This window comes from Eptatretus burgeri, chromosome 13, assembly GCF_056783735.1.
Source record: "Eptatretus burgeri isolate ZD-2024b chromosome 13, Ebu_testis_v1, whole genome shotgun sequence".
Lineage (NCBI taxonomy): Eukaryota > Metazoa > Chordata > Myxini > Myxiniformes > Myxinidae > Eptatretus > Eptatretus burgeri.
Genome location: NC_140973.1, coordinates 60,027,811 through 60,037,358, shown reverse-complemented (window position 1 = coordinate 60,037,358; position 9,548 = coordinate 60,027,811). Strand labels below are relative to the sequence as shown.

The 9,548-nt window shown below is 44.7% G+C and overlaps 1 pseudogene; it reads left to right on the top strand.

Annotated features, from left to right (window-relative positions):
• Positions 1–291: 291 nt before the first annotated feature.
• Positions 292–1,424, top strand: LOC147014586 (uncharacterized; annotated as a pseudogene).
• The last annotated feature ends 8,124 nt before the right edge of the window (positions 1,425–9,548 follow it).

Sequence of the window (9,548 nt, the reverse complement as noted above, 5' to 3'; positions counted from 1 at the left end):
CTAGAACAGTTACGACAGTGATTTTGGTGTACATTTCCAATATTTAAGGTAAATACAGAAATGATATATCCGACCCCTCAAACCCAGTCATAGACATCAGTATCACTGTTCTGAGTGGTCTAAAACCTGCTATATATAGGGTACTGGGCATTTTGGCGTCAAAGATAGTCACGATGAGCAGCCCCCCCCCCCCGATTTGATACCGACAAACCCCCCAGGCTGAATGTATGTATGTATAATATATATATATATATGTAATATAATGTTTATATTCTCTTTTTCAGGTATCGTGGTAGCTGTGGAAGTTCTACGTAAGAGGCCTGGAATACAGTAGACTAGCATTAGATGTCCGTCAGCATGGAAATGCCCCAGGGACCCGCCAAGAAACTGTGCATCATACACCAGGCAGTATCCGGCGAAGATGAACATTTAATCAGTCCTCAAAGTCATGACTCCTGGCTAACCTTACTTGAAGCCGCCAAAGTCAGGAACCATGTCCCCATTTTAGACGTTGTAAAAACGCTTGAGGACAAAGAAGTTCCAATTATGTTCTATCATTGAAAATGTAGAAGCATCTTCACCATGAAAAGAGACTTAGAGACTTTGAAAAGGAAAGCAGGTGAAAGCAGTCGTGATCTATCTGGTAGTAGTGGCTGTCCTCCAAAATGGTCTTCCAGAAGATCGACAACAGAATCAAGAGTTTATGATCCGATCGGCATATTCTGTAGCAAGGTCAAGTACCAAAAGCACTCCAATACACGTGAAAAACTTACGCTAGCTTCACAACTGAGAGTAGATCAAACACTACGAGAGAGTGCCGTCAGAAAGGGAGACGAAAGGATGGTAGCACTAACCAGTAGAGACATTGTTTCCGCCGAGGCACACTATCACACGTCATGCTATAGGAATTATACCAGAGACAATGAGAATGAAGAAGAGAAAGAGACACATGAATTTATACTGTATCACAAGGTTGAAGGAGAAGCTTACGAAGAATTTTCGAATACATCAGAGCAGATATTATTCCCAACAAGAGGCTTATACCAGTCACATCCTTGACAACAAAACTGGAATCATTAATGTTGTCTGGTGGAGTTAATCTTCTGAAGGATTCAACGAAGAAGAATATGCACAGAAGACTGAAGTCTGAGCTTGGAGGTGCAGTGGAAATATTTCCCGATGACAATGGAAAGTTGTTGATGGTTCCCTGCTGTGTATCATTAAAGGATGTTGTCTTAGAAAATCAAACTCTACATAGGGAGCTCAAGCTTTGGAAAGCCAAGTCTACAGATGTCAACAAGATCATAGATCAGACTTCGTCACATATCCGAACGGCCATCAAGCAGGACATGATTTCCACCCCGTGGCCATATCATCCGTCTGATGTAGCTACTCATATCGCCATACTAAATCAGCTAGAGTGATTTCTGGTCGGGCTCCTCACTGGAAATCCTACTAGTACTACGAATAAATCCCAAAGGACTGCTATTCGAGTCGAGTCATTTAGCCAGGACATGATATACGCTGTGACACGTGGGCAGTATAAACCACCAAAACATTTCCTGCTTCCTTATGCGGTAAAAACACTCACTGGAAACATTGAGGTCATTCGGACACTGAATAAGTTTGGACATGGGGTGTCTTATAACCAGCTGGAAGAGAATGATACTGCTCTGTGTCTCCAGAAGTTAGCTATAGGCTTCAACCAGAGAGCTGTTCTACCAGTCTCCATCAAGCCCTATGTCTTCACAAATCTTGCATGGGATAATATAGACAGACTGGAGGAGACACTTACTGGAAAAGGTACGTCACATCGAGTCAACGGAATAGCGGTCCAGCCTAAGGTCTATGGACCTCATCCACCCACGACTGAACTTCCAATCATTGACAAACTGAAACAATGATCAGTCAACATTGAACACGAAGAGCTGGAAGTCTATGTAACCTGTGCACGTGTAGGTCCACAACCTCTACCAACGAGCGAAAGCCACATCCTGGAAGCACAAGAGTCTGCTCAAGTCGCCTGTAACAAGAACCTGGCATGGGTCCTTGCAAGACAAACAAACTCAGACTGTCAGACAATCCCAAGTTGGACTGGGTTTAATATAAAAACCAGGGACCAAGAATCAATCTCAGAAGATGTTGTTGGGTACCTGCCCACCATCAATGCACCAGCGACAGAGTTGACTACAATTTATGAAATTCTCAAGCAGTCAGATCTAATCAGAAATGAGCTATCTCTGGACACTCTTGTCGTAGTCATGGATCAAGCACTCTATGCAAAAGCCGTTGAAATTGCCTGGAAGCACAAAGAGCGTTTTTCCCATGTACTTTTGAGGATGGGAACATTCCGCACCATCATGAATGCACTGAGTATCATAGGAAAGCGGTTCTGTGATGCTGGTTTGAAGGACATATGCATAGAAGCCGGGATAGTCGCGGAGGGGTCCATTAATGGGGTAATTGACAGCAAACAGTACAATCGTGCTATCAGGGTCCACAAGTGCATCTATGAAGCTTTGATGAAACTAGCATGGGCAGAGTTTACACTATGGGAAAACAGCAACGAGGAGAAGAGCGCTGTGATCAAATTGTGTGTAGACAAAGTGAACGACATAGCTGATGATCTCAACCAACATAACTTCAGTGATCTCCTCGACAGTCCACAATTATTAGAGTTGATGATCCTGTGGAGAGCCTTCACAGAACACCTCCGCCACAACAATGGGAGCTATCGGGATATTGGATGTCATACATAGACATGGTAGAGCACGTGATACTTGGCTTTCTGCGTGCTTCTCGTGAGGGAAACTGGGATTTGCACATCAATGCCATTAGAACTTTGATCCCATGGTGTTTTGCCTACGATAAGGTCAACTATGCCAGGTACCTGTCTGCATACTTCGCTCAGATGACAAATCTTCCCGAAAAGAATCCTGATGTACATAGAGCCTTCCAGGAAGGTCATTTCTTGGTGCAGAGGTCCAGCAATAATCCCTTTGGCCGGATACCTGTAGATCAGACAATTGAGGTTACGGTGAACAAGGACACTCAGACTCCTGGAGGCACGTCACGGTTCAGCCGAAAAGCAGGAGCCATCAAAAGGTACTACATAACAGCAGAGTACCGCAGTGCATTTCTTGGACACTTAAGAGACATGGTGCATGGTAACCAATCAGAACTCAACCATGCTGATCTACAGCAGCCCAGAAAATCCAAAAAGATGAGGAAATAGTGTCGGCAGTCGTCAGCCTCATTCAAGCCTGGGTCAACCCATTCTCAGAGAAGCAAGACCTCATAAGCATTTCTACTGCAAAATCGGCACCCAGAGACATTGCCTCTGACCTGATGGTCAGATATTGGAGAGCAGAGTTATGCCATTTTCCAGAACGAGAGACTGGAGAACGACCCATCAGCGAAACCATTTCACGATCCGATGAAAACTAACAAGCTGAAGACATTCACAAATATGTGTAATAAGAAGGTAGTGAAAACAAGTGGGAAGGACATAATCTTGAAAGCTGACCGGTCTCTGTTTGGTCGCATCATAGTGATGGCACAAGGGTGCAATCTCACGATGGAGGACATCCTCTCTCACCCCTTGGGACCACTACCCTGGGCTCTCTCTACCCCAGATGGATTACTCAGGAAAACAAACAAAGCTTCCTTAGCCACTACTTTGCAGAAGAATGTGACAGTAGCAGACCAACTCCCACAAAATCCGGCTTCTGTGGTCGATGGAATGAACTTAGTTCAAAGAGTAAAGGGTGATCAAGCTACGTTTGGAGACATTGCCACTACAATACTGTCTATGGCATTGCGTGAAGGAAGTAAAAGTACCAGAATAGATGTTGTGTTCAACACGTATCGAGAGAATTCTATCAAGAACAGTGAGAGATCGGCACGAGGTGGAGAGACTGGACACCAGCTGCAGGGTATCACAAGCGCACAGATTGTGAGGCAATGGAGAAGTTTCCTGACAGGAATAACTAACAAAACCAGTCTGATTAGCTTCATTGTCAGTGAATGGAGGAAGCCAGTGTACAGAGAGAAACTACATGAGAAGATTCTGTATGTAACTGTAGATGACAAATGCTACAGAATTATATCACAGGGCAGTGAAGAGGTACCAGATCTCCAGTGCTAGCAGGAGGAAGCAGATGGGCGCCTACTTTTCCATGCTGTCCATGCTGCTCGAGAGGGCTACCAGGCTGTAGTGATATGCGCAGAGGACACAGATGTCTTTATCATGTGTTTGGCATTCCATGACAAGATAGGAGCTCCGTTATTCCAGAAATGTGTAACTAGAACCAGAACTAGATTAGTTGACATCGGGAAAGTCGCTGCCACTGTCGGCATAGATGTCTGCAGAGCTCTTATTGGTATACATGCATACACTGGATGTGACACTACCAGTGCTTTCGCAGGTAAAGGGAAGGCAAGTGCTCTAAAATTAGTGACCAACAACAGGGAAATCAAGAACACATTCACAAAGTTGGGCCAGGAATGGGACCTCTCCTCAGAACTGATGAACAAACTAGAGTGTGTCACATGTCTCCTCTATGGCCCCAAAGCAGCATTCACCAAGGTCAATGATCTCAGGTACAACTTGTTCTGTGTTAAGAAAGGTGAGATAGAGAGTCATCAGTTCCACCCTGCAGGGACTGCTTAGTCAAACATGCACAAAGGGCAAACTACCAGGCTGGAATATGGAGAAGATTTCTTGAGCAAGACCCAGGTGTACCAAGTCCCATTGGCAGAGGGTGGAAAATTGACATGGATGGAGCCGAGAAATTAATGGTAGTGGATTGGATGGATGGTCAGCCAGCACCTGAGGCTATCTTGGCCCTACTGGCCTGCAAATGTTCAAGGAAGTGTACGCTGCCAAATTGTGTATGTCTGGCAAATGGACTTAAGTGCACTGATACGTGCAAACTGTCAGACTGCGAGAATCGGTCATCAGATGATGTGGAGAGTACGGACGAGGATGACTATGTGGATGCCGATGAACAGTAATTATTGACAGTAAATGATGAGTATTAGAGTTATCATGTACATTTCACGACAGTTGGATATATCATTTCTGTATTTACCTAAAATATTGGAAATGTACACCAAAATCACTGTCGTAACTGTTCTAGGACCTTAAACGCGGTCATTTAAAAATGTGTCTGCAGCCATTTTGGTGGCCATCTTGAATTTTAATATTAAGGCTGTATCCAATATTTTAGGTAAATACAGAAATGATATATCTGACCCCTCAAACCACGTCGTAGACACCAGTATCACTGCTCTAGGTGGTCTAAAATCTGCTATATATATGGTATTGAGCATTTGGCGGCCATTTTGGAAAAAGGGGGATAACTCCCATAAAGCTGCCACCGCCACAATGCTATCACATGTTTTCCAACTCTAGGGGTTTATACCTTCATAAAAAAACACTATGAGCATTCTCCCCTAATTTGATACCGGTGACCAAAATTTCGGACCGGGGCTGATCGGCTATAGATGGAGTCATCACTGTTTGGTGGACGGTACAGTACACATATAAATATGAGGTGGGAGTGGAGGGGAAGCCGTAGCCAGAGGTATTCCTGGGGGTGTGGGGGACTGCGGGCAGTGCATGGAGAGTGAGGAATAGTCTTTGATGAAGAGAGCAACTCCTCCACCAGGACGAGGAAATGTCCTTGTAATTAATGTGAGTTTATTAATATCTACTGATGTCCTTGTAATTAATGTGAGTTTATTAATATCTACTGATGTCCTTGTAATTAATGTGATAGTTCATTAATATCTACGAATGTCCTTGTAGTTCATGTGAAAGCTTATCAATATCTCCTAATGTCCTTGTAGTTCATGTGAAAGTTCATTAATATAAAAGTTCATTGATATCTACTGATGTCCTTGTCCTGTGTGTGATAAATGTACAAATGGAAAGTTAACCAATGAGATTTCCTCAGCCGGTGCGAGGACATCATGTGAAGATTCGATTATTGACAATATCTGGTTGTATAGACTTGTCTCGTTGCCGTTGTTACTGACCGCCCTGTTCATGGGAGACGAGATGGTTTTTTTTAATGCTTTGTAACTTTCACTTGTATTTTTGGTGCCAAGAGGGCAATGATGTATTACAGAACCCGATTATTTGGAAAGTGTTAGCTTGCAGCTACACCTGAGATGAACTCATAAGGTGTAGTCATAATAATTGGTGTTTGTATATTTGCTTGGAGCTTGTTGCAGATAGATACTTATATTGTTTACACGTCGGTACGTCAACACTGAAGTCCTTGTGTTATTGGTTTAATGATTCAAAATGCACAACAATATCATACAAATGAATGCCGGTCAGTAAGGTGTACCTCATAAGTTATTATAAACTAGCAAATATAAGCCGTCGCTTTGCTGACAGGAATATTAAGGGGAAAAGAAAGAGGTGAAAAGGGAAGAATGGAGGAGGGAGGGGAAGGAGGGAAGGAAGGGAGGGGAGAGGGAGAGAGAGGAGGGGTGGGAGGCAAAAGAGGGAATTGAGGAGTGAGTGAGGAGAGAGAGAGAGAGAAGGGAGGGGGTTTTGGAGGAAGTAAATGTAAGAGGAGGTGGAGGGAAGGCAGTGTTAGGGGAAGAGAATGTGGTGTGAGGGGAATGGAAGGGAGCACAAGGGGAGAGGAAGGCAGCGTGAGGGGAGGGGAAGAGAAGGCAGATGTGTGGGGAGAGAATGGGAAGGCAGCACGAGGGGAGGGGAAGGCAGCGTGAGGGGAGGGGAAGAGAAGGCAGATGTGTGGGGAGGGGAAGTGAAGTGAAGGAAGTGTGAGTGGAAGGGAAGGCAGCACAAGGGGAGAGGAAGACAACGTGAGGGGAGGGGTGGGGGGAGGGCGATAAAACGTGCTGAAACAGCAACATTGTCTTTTTATCCACCAGGTTCCATATATAACTGGCAGAGCACTTAAAACCCACGTTATTTACCTGGCAAAGGCCTGCCTGCCTGCATGCATGCTTGCACATGCAGTGACCTTTGCACTCCTCTGGGGTCGGCTCACTCTGAATACAATTTTCACATGCTACAATTACCTCAACAGAGGGGGAGGGGTAGGGGAGAGAGTGAAGCGAGAGGAAAGGGGGGTGGGAGGGGTCATAGAGAGAGAGAGGGAGAGGGTTGAAGAGATGGAGAGGGGTGGGAGTGGGAGGGAGGGAGAGAGGGGGATGGGGTGAAATCGGGGTAAGGGAGGCAGAGTGATGAGAGAGGGTAGGGGGGAGAGAGGGAGATGTTTCAGAGGGGAGGGAAAAGTATGGAGGAGGAGAGGAGGAGAGGAGGAGGGAGAGGGGAGGAGTGAGAGAGAGGAGGGAAGCATGTGAAGGGAGAGAGGAGAGGGGGATTCTGGGGGATGTGACGCCCAGTTTAACATCCATCCGAGAGATGGCACACACATTGATGAATCACCTGTCTGTGAAACACTGGGATGACAGTTTATACCTGGTCGTTATTCGAACCCAGGCTAGACAGTTATTCGAATCGCCAATCTGTCATATCAAAGATACACCTTCCGGAGATGCTGAAATTTCAAATATGTCCAAATTGGACAAATTAACACTTTTTTTAGCAGTCGGAACGGCTGCTAAATTCAATTATGGAGCCCAAATTTTGTAATTCGGCTTAGTTGAAGAGATTCTCGAGGTTATGGCAAGTAGGGAAATGAAATAAAGCCACAAATGCTGGCGTCTCCAGGCTTCTATATAGCATTGCGATGTATCCAGCGATTCGTAGCTATGATGAACAGGGTTTCGATAATATAATACGAGTGAAGAAAGTGAAAAAATAACTTTTGTAAAGAAATCGTGGCCTGTTCCAAGTCAAGGCTTGGTTGAGCAGGCCATAAAATGTGGCGACTTACTGTAAGACTCTTGTGAACTGACAGAGGGCTGACCAAGATGGCACGCCACCATCTTAGAAAGGCTTATTTTGTTTTTTTGTGATGATCACCCCCTAAATTAACGTCAAAAGGGGTGTTTTAATTTACCCAAACACCCAATTTTCATTCATGCACCATCTTGGAGTTCCCTTAGTATGCATGCAAAGTATGGGTCTGCTAGGTTTCATGGTTTCAGAGTTACGGAGTTGACGGACGGACTTACGGACTGACACACACTGATATTTATGAGTAGAGATGTCACAAGTCACAGGACTCACAACGTCACACCATGACGTTTTCGTCCCATGCAGTTTGCTCGTTAATAAAAGTCAAACGTCGAGTATGACCAATAACATCACAAATGCTTCCCACCCTCCCCAGATTCAGGGTCATGTGTGACGTCACGAGAAACCGACATGCGTCACGAACCTATCCGCACAGCTCCGTGGATCTGTACAAGGCCACATTAACAGGCAATGAATTACACGCACCATTAAACAGACATTAAAATGAGAAATTTATTTATTCCATTTTATAATTGCTATTTTGGAGGAAGAAATGCTTAAAACAACCACAAACCTATAAATCTGCGTTTTAAACAACCGATCAATTTAAATTTAAATACAATTTATGTCTTTAATGAAGTATCATCCACACAATAAACCTTCATATCTCGTTGGTAAATTATAAGCCTGGTGTTGGCGCAGTGGTTCGGGCTGTGGCTTGAGACCCAAAAGGTCCTGAGTTCAAGCCCCGTTGGGACACTGAATTAATATATATATATATATATATATATATATATATATATATATATATATATATATATATATATATATATATATATATATATATATATATATATATATATATATATATCAAGTCGAAAACACCAGGGGGTTGACTCAGCCTGCCATCCTTCCGAGGTCGGCGAAATGAGCACCAGTTGTACTGGGCCCGGTGTATGCCCCGGTTAGAATAGGTGTACCATATCCCCTGTGTGCTGTAAGAGGCGACCAGGGTTGCGTCAGGAAGGGCATCCGGCGTAAAAACCTATGCCAAATCATTATGCGGACAACAAAACGAATTTCCATACTGGATCGGTCGAGGCCCGGGTTACCAACGACCGCCACCGGTACCGGCACCGGTGGTCAGCAGGGTACCTGTGGAAATTGTGCTACTGCCGGGCGAAGGAGGAGAAGGAGACGGGGAAGGCGAGTCCGGAGGCAGTGGGAGAGGGGGAAGGGTAGAAGTGTGCAGGTGAGAGTTGGAACTCTGAATGTTGGGACTATGACTGGCAAAGGGCGAGAGTTGGCTGATATGATGGAGAGAAGAAAGGTGGACATACTGTGTGTACAAGAGACCAAGTGGATGGGGAGTAAGGCGAGGAGCATTGGAGGTGGTTTCAAACTGTTCTACCATGGTGTGGATGGGAGGAGAAATGGTGTCGGGGTAATCCTGAAGGAAGATTATGTCAAGAGGGTATTGGAAGTAAGGAGAGTGTCTGACCGAGTGATGAGTGTGAAGTTGGAAATTGAAGGGGTGATGATGAATGTCATCAGTGCATATGCCCCACATATGGGGTGTGAGATGGAGTATAAGGAAGATTTCTGGAGTGAGTTAGATGAAGTGGTGGAGAGTGTACCC